General features: G+C 52.1%; 1 protein-coding gene across 2 annotated transcripts in view; it reads right to left on the reverse strand.

Annotated features, from left to right (window-relative positions):
- The window catches only part of Tmem184b (transmembrane protein 184B), a 44,190-nt gene extending 35,605 nt beyond the window's left edge, over positions 1-8,585 (reverse strand). For both annotated transcript variants that reach the window (XM_076853319.2, XM_076853317.2), the window contains exon 1: positions 8,478-8,585. The gene's annotated coding sequence lies outside the window, so the exon portion shown is untranslated. The remainder of the gene's footprint in view (positions 1-8,477) is intronic.
- Between the last annotated feature and the right edge of the window lie 656 nt (positions 8,586-9,241).

The raw sequence follows: 9,241 nt of genomic DNA on the forward strand, positions 1-9,241 counted from the left end.
GTAAAGGTGCCAGTGCACAGAGGAGGAGTGGGTGGGCTTGGCAGGGAGCAGCGGGGCAGATCCCAAAGCCCAAAGGCTGTCAGCTCCTAGACTAGCACAGCCCAGCAGGGTGCACCTACTGCACAACCACTGCAAGATTCAGGCCATCGCAGTTGGGAGGGACACCCAGGCTCACACTTTTTTTTTCATGTCAAAGAGCAGGATTTGTTCAAGAGAGAAGAAAAAAAACAAAGCCCCCACAGGCAAGAGGGGACCCAACAGGGGGTGCCCACACTCACTCTGACTAGCTCTGTTCCTGGCCCATCACAAACCTGTTACATAACTCATGTGCTCAACAGCTGTTGCCATCTAAGCATTGCTCAAGCTAGTGACCCATGGAGAATGGAAGAAATCTCCAGAAGGAAACTGAGTGTCTTCCCTGAGGATGAGGACAGCTGAACATATGCAGTGAGCAGGACAGGGCTTCCTGCCACCTCCCAAACGAGGGCCCCTGCTAATGAGCGTGGATAAAAGGAATGGTCTTCGCCCGGCTGGGTGAAAGATGCCCCTGAGAGAAAGAACCCTCCTCGCCCTGCCGGCCTGCACCACCCAGCTCTACTGGCTGAGCCATCGGGAACTCACACCCACTGCACCCAGGCTGTGGCTATTATAATTTTCTAATCGATACACGGTGCATCAACCATCCTTCATAAAGTAAATACCCACTGTCTTGGAATCCAGATTTTCACAAGTCCTATTTGTTTAAACCCCCTTGAGAAACTCACATACAGATGCACTGCCATCTCCTGGAGGTGAGGCAGGACCCCAAGAGCCCCAGGAGGGCTCACTCGACCTCAGTTAGAGTTGCCTGGGTCCCGGGCCTGTGTGCTCCAGGTGGTCTCACTACCTGAAAAGCTCTCCCCGGACCTCCACCTGTCCCAAGCAATCCTGTGCAGCACACCTCGGCAGAGCATCTGGGGCCCCCCATTGTTTTGACCTGAATCCTGCCAATGTGTTTCACAGTCCAGGCAGCAATCCAAGGTGCTGGGCTTTCTAGTTTGCCACACGTTCTCCATGGGCAGGAAGTGTTGGGGTGGCCACTCAAGACAGAAAGGGACAGAAAGCTGGGTGCTTCCATCCCCAGGATCTCAGGCAATTCACCCTCTGAGCATCAGTCTCTTCATCTACAAAATAACAACAACAATAATAATAGCTTGGCCTGGTAGCACACACCTGTAATCACAGCAACTCAACTCCAGACGCCATGACAGGAGATCATTAAGTTCAAAGCCAGCCTCAGTAATTTAGCAAAGCCCTAAACAACTTAGTAAGACCCTGCCTCAAAATAAAAAATAAGGGGTTGGGGTTGTGGCTCAGTGGTAGAGCACTCGCCTAGCACGTGCAAGGCGCTGGGTTTGATCCTCGGAATCACATAAAAATAAATAAAAGGTAGTGTGTCCAACTACAACTTTAAAAATAATAATTAATTATTTAACTAAAAGATAAAAAGGGCTGGAGATGTAGAACAGTGGTAAAGCACCCCTGGGTTCAATCCACAGTACCAAAAAAATAAATAATAATAATTCTTTCAAGGTTCCTGGCCATTGAGAAAATTAAATGAAAAGATAAATATGAAATGTAATTGGCAAAGCCCTACACAAATTCCAGTGAGGACAAAATTAATACAATTAGTTGCTAATATTAACATTAATACCCTCACACAGCCTTTGCCAACCCCTGTCACTATGCTGCGCGGGCACCTAGCTTCATGGGCACCCAGCTTCACTGCCCATCCCAGATAAAGCGGAAACCACGGGTGTGGGAGGCAGAAACCAGGAAGCTCTGCCAGTGGCTATAGCACACCACCGGGTGAGTTATTTTTCTCTGGGAGCTTTTCTGTAAATGATGACCCAGCAGGCTTGGGGGAACGGCCCCGCCCAAAGAGTGGAAGTTCTCAGCCCCTTGCCAGCAGGACAGGGCCACCCTCAGTGCAGACTGTCCACAGGGGTTGCAGCAGGAGAAAAATAAAAGTACCATATGTCCCTCAGGGTGGGGAAGCTGTCTGATCTGAAAATCCCTTTCAGGGCGACAGATGCAGTAACATCTGGAGGTCTCACTCCACCTGCTTTGTGGGGAGGGGGATTCAACCACTGTGGGACCAGCGTGACCATAGATCAGGGCTTTGCAGCAAGGAGGCAAGTCATCAGAAGGATCCCCAAACAGATTCCAGACTGAGAAAGAAGCAACCCAGGGGGCTGGGCTGGGGCTCAGTGGTGGAGCGCTGGCCTCGAACATGTGAGGCAGTGGGTTCACCCCTTAGCATCACATAGAAATAAATAAATTAAATAAAGTATTGCATCCATCTACTAGAAAAGCAGCAACAGGGGCGGGAGTTGTGGCTCAGTCATGGAGCACTCACCTAGCAGTGTGAGGCCCTGGGTTCAATTCTCAGCAGTGAATATAAATAAGTGAAATAAAGGTACATTGACAACTAAAAAAAAAGTTAAAAAAAAAAAAAAAAAAAAAAAAAAGCAACACACGCACAGGCACTGCACTCACATACACACAATGGCCCTCTCCTGCCTTCTTCAGTCAAGTGACCTGCTCACACTCCAAGCCACACCCTTGCCTGGGGCGGGGGGGTGGCTCAAGGCTTTCTAACCTGGGAACTCCCCTGAGTCTTGTGGCACTGGGAGGAGGGAAGGGGTATGAGAAGGGGGGGTGCCTCAGAGAGAGAGAGTGACCCACTGGAGGCTATCACCCCAGTTTCTGAGGCTCAGCCAGTACCCTGCCCACCACTCGTGCCATGGTGGTGTTCCAGGATAGACTGGGACCTTCATCTTTCCTGCAGGGAACTTGAGATAGAGCACCAGGGTTCTGTTTAGGACTTCTCTGATTTTTCTATGATTAACTTCAATTTTGAGGGTAAGTGTATTTGACGGAGGGTAAGTGTATTTGACGGAGCGTAAGTGAACAATGAGATAAAACAGTTCTTGCCCGAACATCCACCCAAACTTCGATAAATCATTTCTTGACTGTGAAAGTGGGGTGATTTTAATTCTTTTTTAAAACATTTTTTATTATTTTTCAAATATTTATTTTATAGTTGTAGTTGGACAGAATACCTTTATTTCACTCATTTATTTTTTATGTGGTCTGAGGATCGAACCCAGGGTCTCATGCATTCGAGACCAGCGCTCTACCGCTGAGCCACAACCCCAGCCTTTTAATTATTTCAACCTTTTCTATGCTCTGAGTTTGCCAGCAAGCACTGTGTCTTGTTTCTCAAGGTGGAAACACTGACACTGCAAACTTCTCACCACGATAACATTCGCTGAGTTGTGTGTAGCTTTTTAAAACACAGTAAACCTGGAAGTGACGCAGGTTAGGCACAAAGGTTTTCTGGGTGGGATCTTCCCCTCTGGCTTCCTCCCCACAGAAGAAGGAAAGAAGGTGTCTGCCAGGCTTCCTGACTCTCTCCTTAGGCCTGAGAGCTCCTGCACCTCCCATGGGCGACTGCCCTTGGGAAACCAAAATCTGTTTAATGGACCCCATAGGCGCCTGATGACCCCACCTTGGTTCCAATTAACAATCCTGTTCTGATTGCCCTTGTTATCACTTTTAGAGAATTCCAGTTTTATCCTGTGTGATAATGCCATTAACCCATCCAACTCTTCATTTGCTCAGTCAAAAGCTATTTCAGAACTTATCTGTGCAAGACTTCACGCCAGACACGGAGCAACACTGAGCCCCGTTAATTGAAGACTGGAAATGCTGCCCATGAGAAGTCACATGCCAGCCTTCTTTTTTTTTTTTTTTTTGGTCCTGGGGAGTGAATCCAGGGGCACTTAACCATTGAGCCACATCCCTAGCCTTTTTCTTTTGAGACAGGGTCTCACTAAGTTACCTAAGGCCTCACTAAGTTGCTGAGGCTGGCTTTGAACTTGCAATCCTCCTGCCTCAGCCTCCTGAGCTGCTGGGATTACAGGCGTGCGCCACCACCTGCTTATTGGCCAGCTCTCAATGTTGCACCCAAGCCCAGGGTTTCAGTCACATTAACGCAACAGCAGAAGCACTCTGGGTATCAGCCTAGATCTGGTTCTCAACTCCCTCTGCATGTGGCTTCCTCTCCAGTCCTTCAGAAAAGCACAGTTCAAGGAGCACCTACTGAGAAAGCCGGCAGCCCCCCACTTCCCATGTGGGGTGCACTGCAATAAGGTACCTGTGCTGCAGTCCCTTTGGCAAAGGCGGAGGCAATGGGGGGGAATGAAGAGAAGAGTGACCACCCGATTCTCTCTCCACAGCCCCTCCTACTCTCCTGCTTCCCCTTCTGATCTGAGGCTGAAGATCACATTCCACAAAGATTTATCTGGCACCCACTAGGTGCTGAGTCCTTGTATGGGTCTGCCATACAATTCCGCAGACGTGAAATCAGACGTTGCTTTGCACATGCTGTTCCTCAGCCTACAGCCCATCTCCTCTGCCTTTTCACATGGTGACAGCTTAATCATCACCTCACCAGGCAAGTGTCTGCCCAGCAAGAATGACCTCATAGCACCCAAGACAATTTTAACCTGTGTGTTTGACACCTGTCTCCCCAGCTGGACTCAGCTCCCTGGGGCAGTTCCTCACATACACAGGCCCTCAATATCTCTTTTCTGAATGAAGCAAGAGGCTTGTAGGGTAACAGTACAACCTAGTGTGTGTTGAGCATGTACTATGTGCCAGGTGCCTTGAGGAGCTCCAAGTAGACATTTGGTCATGACAGCCCTGTGACAGCTACACTATTAGTGCTCCCATTTTGCACCACCCCCCCATTTTTAAAGAACAGGAATTAGAACCTGGTAAGCAACTTGCACAAGGCCACAGGACTAATAACAGCAAGGATCTGAACTATATCTTTGAATTATCTCTTCAGGTCACCAGAACTGCTCCCTTCATTATCTCCCCATCTCCCACCTGTTCCCATGTTCCCAGTGACCATCTCTGACCCTTCCCTGAATCCTCATCCTCCTATCCTAAGGCCCCCAATTCAGAAGTCTTCCTCAACTCCTGCCCTCACACCCTACACCCTATCAGCTCCCATATCCCTCCTGCAGCTGTGCTTCAGAGTACTCTGCAAAGACCCCAACTAGAACACATCAACCCACAGCTCTCAGTCGCGCACGGAGGGATGGCATCTATTTCCCCACACCCTGGTGGGACTAGCATGTCATTGCATCAACAGGCAAACCCCAGCAAAGCGGACAGGCAATGAGCTCACAGATGAGATCCAGAAGGTAAACCCAGTGTCCCTGCTCCACTTCCAGCACTGTCCCTTGCTCCCCTCTGCCTGTATTTACAGAGCTGCTTGGATGATGAGCCACAGCTTCCAAGGCACTCCTCTGTGGCAGATCTGTGGCATGAGAGGTCAGTGAGGATCCACGAGTCCTGCCTGTGAAGACCTTCAGTCCTTTAAATAAAATAAGCTCCAGCTCAGTGAAGCCTGCTCAGTCAGCTAAAGAGGCCAGCTGTCATGGCTCCAGAGGTTCCCCCTGGGTACACAAGCCTTCAGACCAGAAGCCGCTGGGAGAAGAGAAATGAAGACCAGCAGTGACTAAAAGGATGCAGGGACCAGAGGGAAAGCACTCTGGAGGAAAGCAGGTCTTCTTGGAGTTAATCTGCAGGAAGGAAGGACGATGTGGGATGATGATACTGCCAGGTGACACAAGGGTGAACATGTCACTTCCTTTTGGAAACTTTCAAGACTCCTTGGCGACCACATCAGGATCAATCGGGTTCAAATTCCTTAGCATGGTCTTCAAAGGTTTTCCCCAAGACCCATCACAGCCACATCTAGGAGGAGAGGCATTTCAAGCCTCCACAGCTGCCCCAGGGTCCCCCTCTACCTAGAATCTCTCCCTTCCTCCATGGGTCCAGCACCCCTAGTCCTTCAGAGCATAGAAGACTTGCCGCACATCCTAGGACAGTGGGAAGAGCAAGGCTCTGAAGTCCGATCAGCCTGGCCTCCATGTAGAAGGTGACCACCCCTCTCACTGGTGGCGCAAGGATGAAACACAATGATTCAGGAAAGCACTTTGAACTGTGCCTGGCACACAGTAAGTGCTCAATAAACGAGCTGTTGTTCCTATTGTCCTTTGGGTCCCTTTAGGGCCCTCTGTTTCCACCACAAGTAGAGCACTGTCTTGCACATACTGGTTACATGCTGGGCTCCCTCAGCCAGCTACAGCTTTTTCTAGGGCACCACCCATGATTCTGGCCTTTCTTCCCCAAGGTCTGGCACAGTGCAGGGCACACAGTAAGTACTCAGAAAGTGCTTGCTGCCACAAGAGCCTCAGCCAAAGGTCCTAGAGCAGACCCCACACAGAGCTCCCCAGTCCATCTGCCTCCCTGAACTCACATACCAAATCCCCAGTCTATCCGCTGCTACTTGGTTTCAAAACAAAGGGCTGAACCCTGCCTTGCCAAGGCTGTTTCTACTCCAGGGAATGCATGGAGAGCCATGAGCACAGCAGGGACTAGAAATAGCACTGAGCCCCTCGCAGGGAGAGGGCTGGGCAGGTCAGCCAGCAGCCAAACCTCCAGGACAGAGAGTGGGAGAAACCCCCCCCCCAGGCAGGAGCCCAGGCTCCCAGAACTCAGCAGACACAAAGTGAACTAGGACAACAAGGTCACTCATCTGGCCATATGTGGAAGGTCTTCTACCCCAGTGGGGACATTTAGAAGGGACTCCTTGTAAAATCCATCACCACCATTAGAGCAACTTATAACACATTCAAAACCCCCCAAACTGCAAAAAGCACCCCAGATTGCCTATGGTTCTTGGAGAGAAGTTACAGTGCATTTACCTACTGGCCATTGGGGTCACCTGGATTGGGGTCACTCTCTATTTCCATCTCTTTAGCAGATTGTGAGCTACCCTAGGGCAGGCCCTTAGAACCCATTCATCTTCAGATCTCTGTGCTCATCTTCAGCATGGTATCTGGCACATACTAGATGTTCAATAAGTTAGAAGGCAACAAGATCTGAAGCAAGGGATCCAGATGGATGACTCCATTCAGGCCTCAATGCATGATGGACAAGTGAGCCATGAATTTCCTCTGGGCCTCAGTTTTCTTCATCCATAAATAGGGATAACAACAGTTCTTTACTCATACAACTGCTGTGAGAATTAATTGTGAAAGTCTACATGGGAAGTACAAAGGAATATCAGATGGCTCAACTGTCCCTTTGTGCCACATTCCCCTCACCCAGCACTAAACCTACCTCTGCACTCCTATTCCTTTGTTTTGTGTTTTTCACAACATTGTGATTATTTGTTTCCAAGTCTGATACATTCACCCACCTGAAAATTCCTTGAGGCCCAGGGCCTCAAGTGGGCACAGGCTTGGCTTCGAGGGCTCTCCCACCCCACAGTCCCAACTTTAACATGCACAAACACTCTCAACAAGATACCCGGATGTGCAGAACCCAAGGGCCCACCAAGCAGGTTGACAAGGGACATGGAAAGGGACATTACTTGCATAACCTGTCAAGAAAGTCACACCTCTGAGACCTTCACCTCCTCTGCAGGTGCAGGTGAGCTTGTTTGCCAGGCTGACTCTGCAGCACGCCAGCCTCCAGGGCACAGATTGCTACTTCTTTCCTTACATAAAACACCCAGCAGTCAAATAAATAATACATGGCTTTCACCTCACACACAGGTATCAGGCATGCAAACACCTGCTTTGCCCAGGATGCCCTGGAAGGGAGGGAGGGGTGAAATGTCTGGCCTCAAACAACCCCTCCCCCAGAAGACATGGACTGGATATCTGTGCCCACTCCCAGCCTCACTCTCTTACAATGGCCTGGAGTCACCTGGCACTGATGCAAGTAGATCCAAGCAAGGGGCCCAAGGGAAGAAATGCACAACCCACAGGATGATACCCAAATCAGCCTCCAGGGTCCCTTTGCAGGCAGCCAGCCTTGGAGTCCCAGGTTCCCCTCCAAATACGCCGACCAGTGAGTGGGGCTTGTACACCATCCATGCACGCTGCCCTAAAGGCCTCCCCAGCCAAGTACCCTCCCCAGGGTCACCGCCACCGCACAGGGCTCAGATGCCTCCCCCATCACTGGGCAGTGCCAGGCACCAGCACACCCACCCAAGCGCACACGATCCCACTTGCAAAGGGCCTGCGTCCACCGCCCCTCTCGCCGGCCACCCCCACGGGCAGGTCCGATTACACTCCAGACGCGGCCCCCGCCACGCTGGCGGGGGGGGGGCACACCCACGAGCCGCCCGCGACCTGCGGCGCGGAGAGGGGGCACAGGGCGGGACCGGCGGGGCCACGGACGCTCCCTCCCCCCCCCCCCCGCGGCCAGGCCAGCGGTCTCCATCCCCATCCGTCCCCGGGACCAGAGGCCGACGCTCCCCGCGCCGGCCTCCCCGAACCGAGCAGCTCCCCGCCCCCGGGAGTCCGCGGCCGCCCCTCTGGCGCGAGGCTGGCCGGGCGGGGTACCTCAGGATCCCATGGCGGGGGCGTGTGCGGGCGACGCGCGGCGGTCGGGCTCTGCGCACGGGGCGGGCGGGCGGGCGGGCGGCGCCGCAGCCCGGAGTGTCGGCCGCCGCCGGCGCGTCCCGAGCCCAGCGGAGTGCCGCCGCGGCGCGCATGCGCACTGGGCGCGCGGCCGGGAGGGCGGGGCGGTGAGCGCGCGGCTGAGGTCACCCGCCCGGCCTTAAAGGAACCTCGCCGCGAAGTCCAGCGCAGCGCGCCTCTCGCTTGGAGGGGATGACCTGGTTCTCCTGCGCTCGCACACCAAAACGGGTCCCCGCAACTCTGCCCATCACAGAGCTTCCTTGGGCGCCTGGACAGAACCACCCGCTACAAATTCTGTGGCGCCCTATCGCCGCTTCAATTCTCATAACCCCAATTTCTTCCAGTTGAGCCTGTTTTGAAGGTGAAACTAAATACAGTGTCTATTTGTTGCGTGAAAGATGCATGTGGAATTGGGGCGTGAACGTATACCGAGTGCTGTGTGCAGGAACACGAAACGAATTGGCAAAGCACGGAAAGCGGATTTTTCTTCCCATTCTACTTAGCTGCGCTTCGTTCCTGCCCCTCCTCGCTCTAGGTGGCCCGACCAGCCACATTCTGCAGGTATCTTTCCAGCCGCCTGACCTATTTCTGTTTGCCAGATCCACATCTTTAGCCAGTGAACTGAAAAGCAGAAAATGCAATCAATTAAAAAAAAAAAAAAAAGACAATTCAAAAAAAGGCAATCA

Source organism: Callospermophilus lateralis, chromosome 4 (assembly GCF_048772815.1).
Source record: "Callospermophilus lateralis isolate mCalLat2 chromosome 4, mCalLat2.hap1, whole genome shotgun sequence".
Taxonomy (NCBI): Eukaryota; Metazoa; Chordata; class Mammalia; order Rodentia; family Sciuridae; genus Callospermophilus; species Callospermophilus lateralis.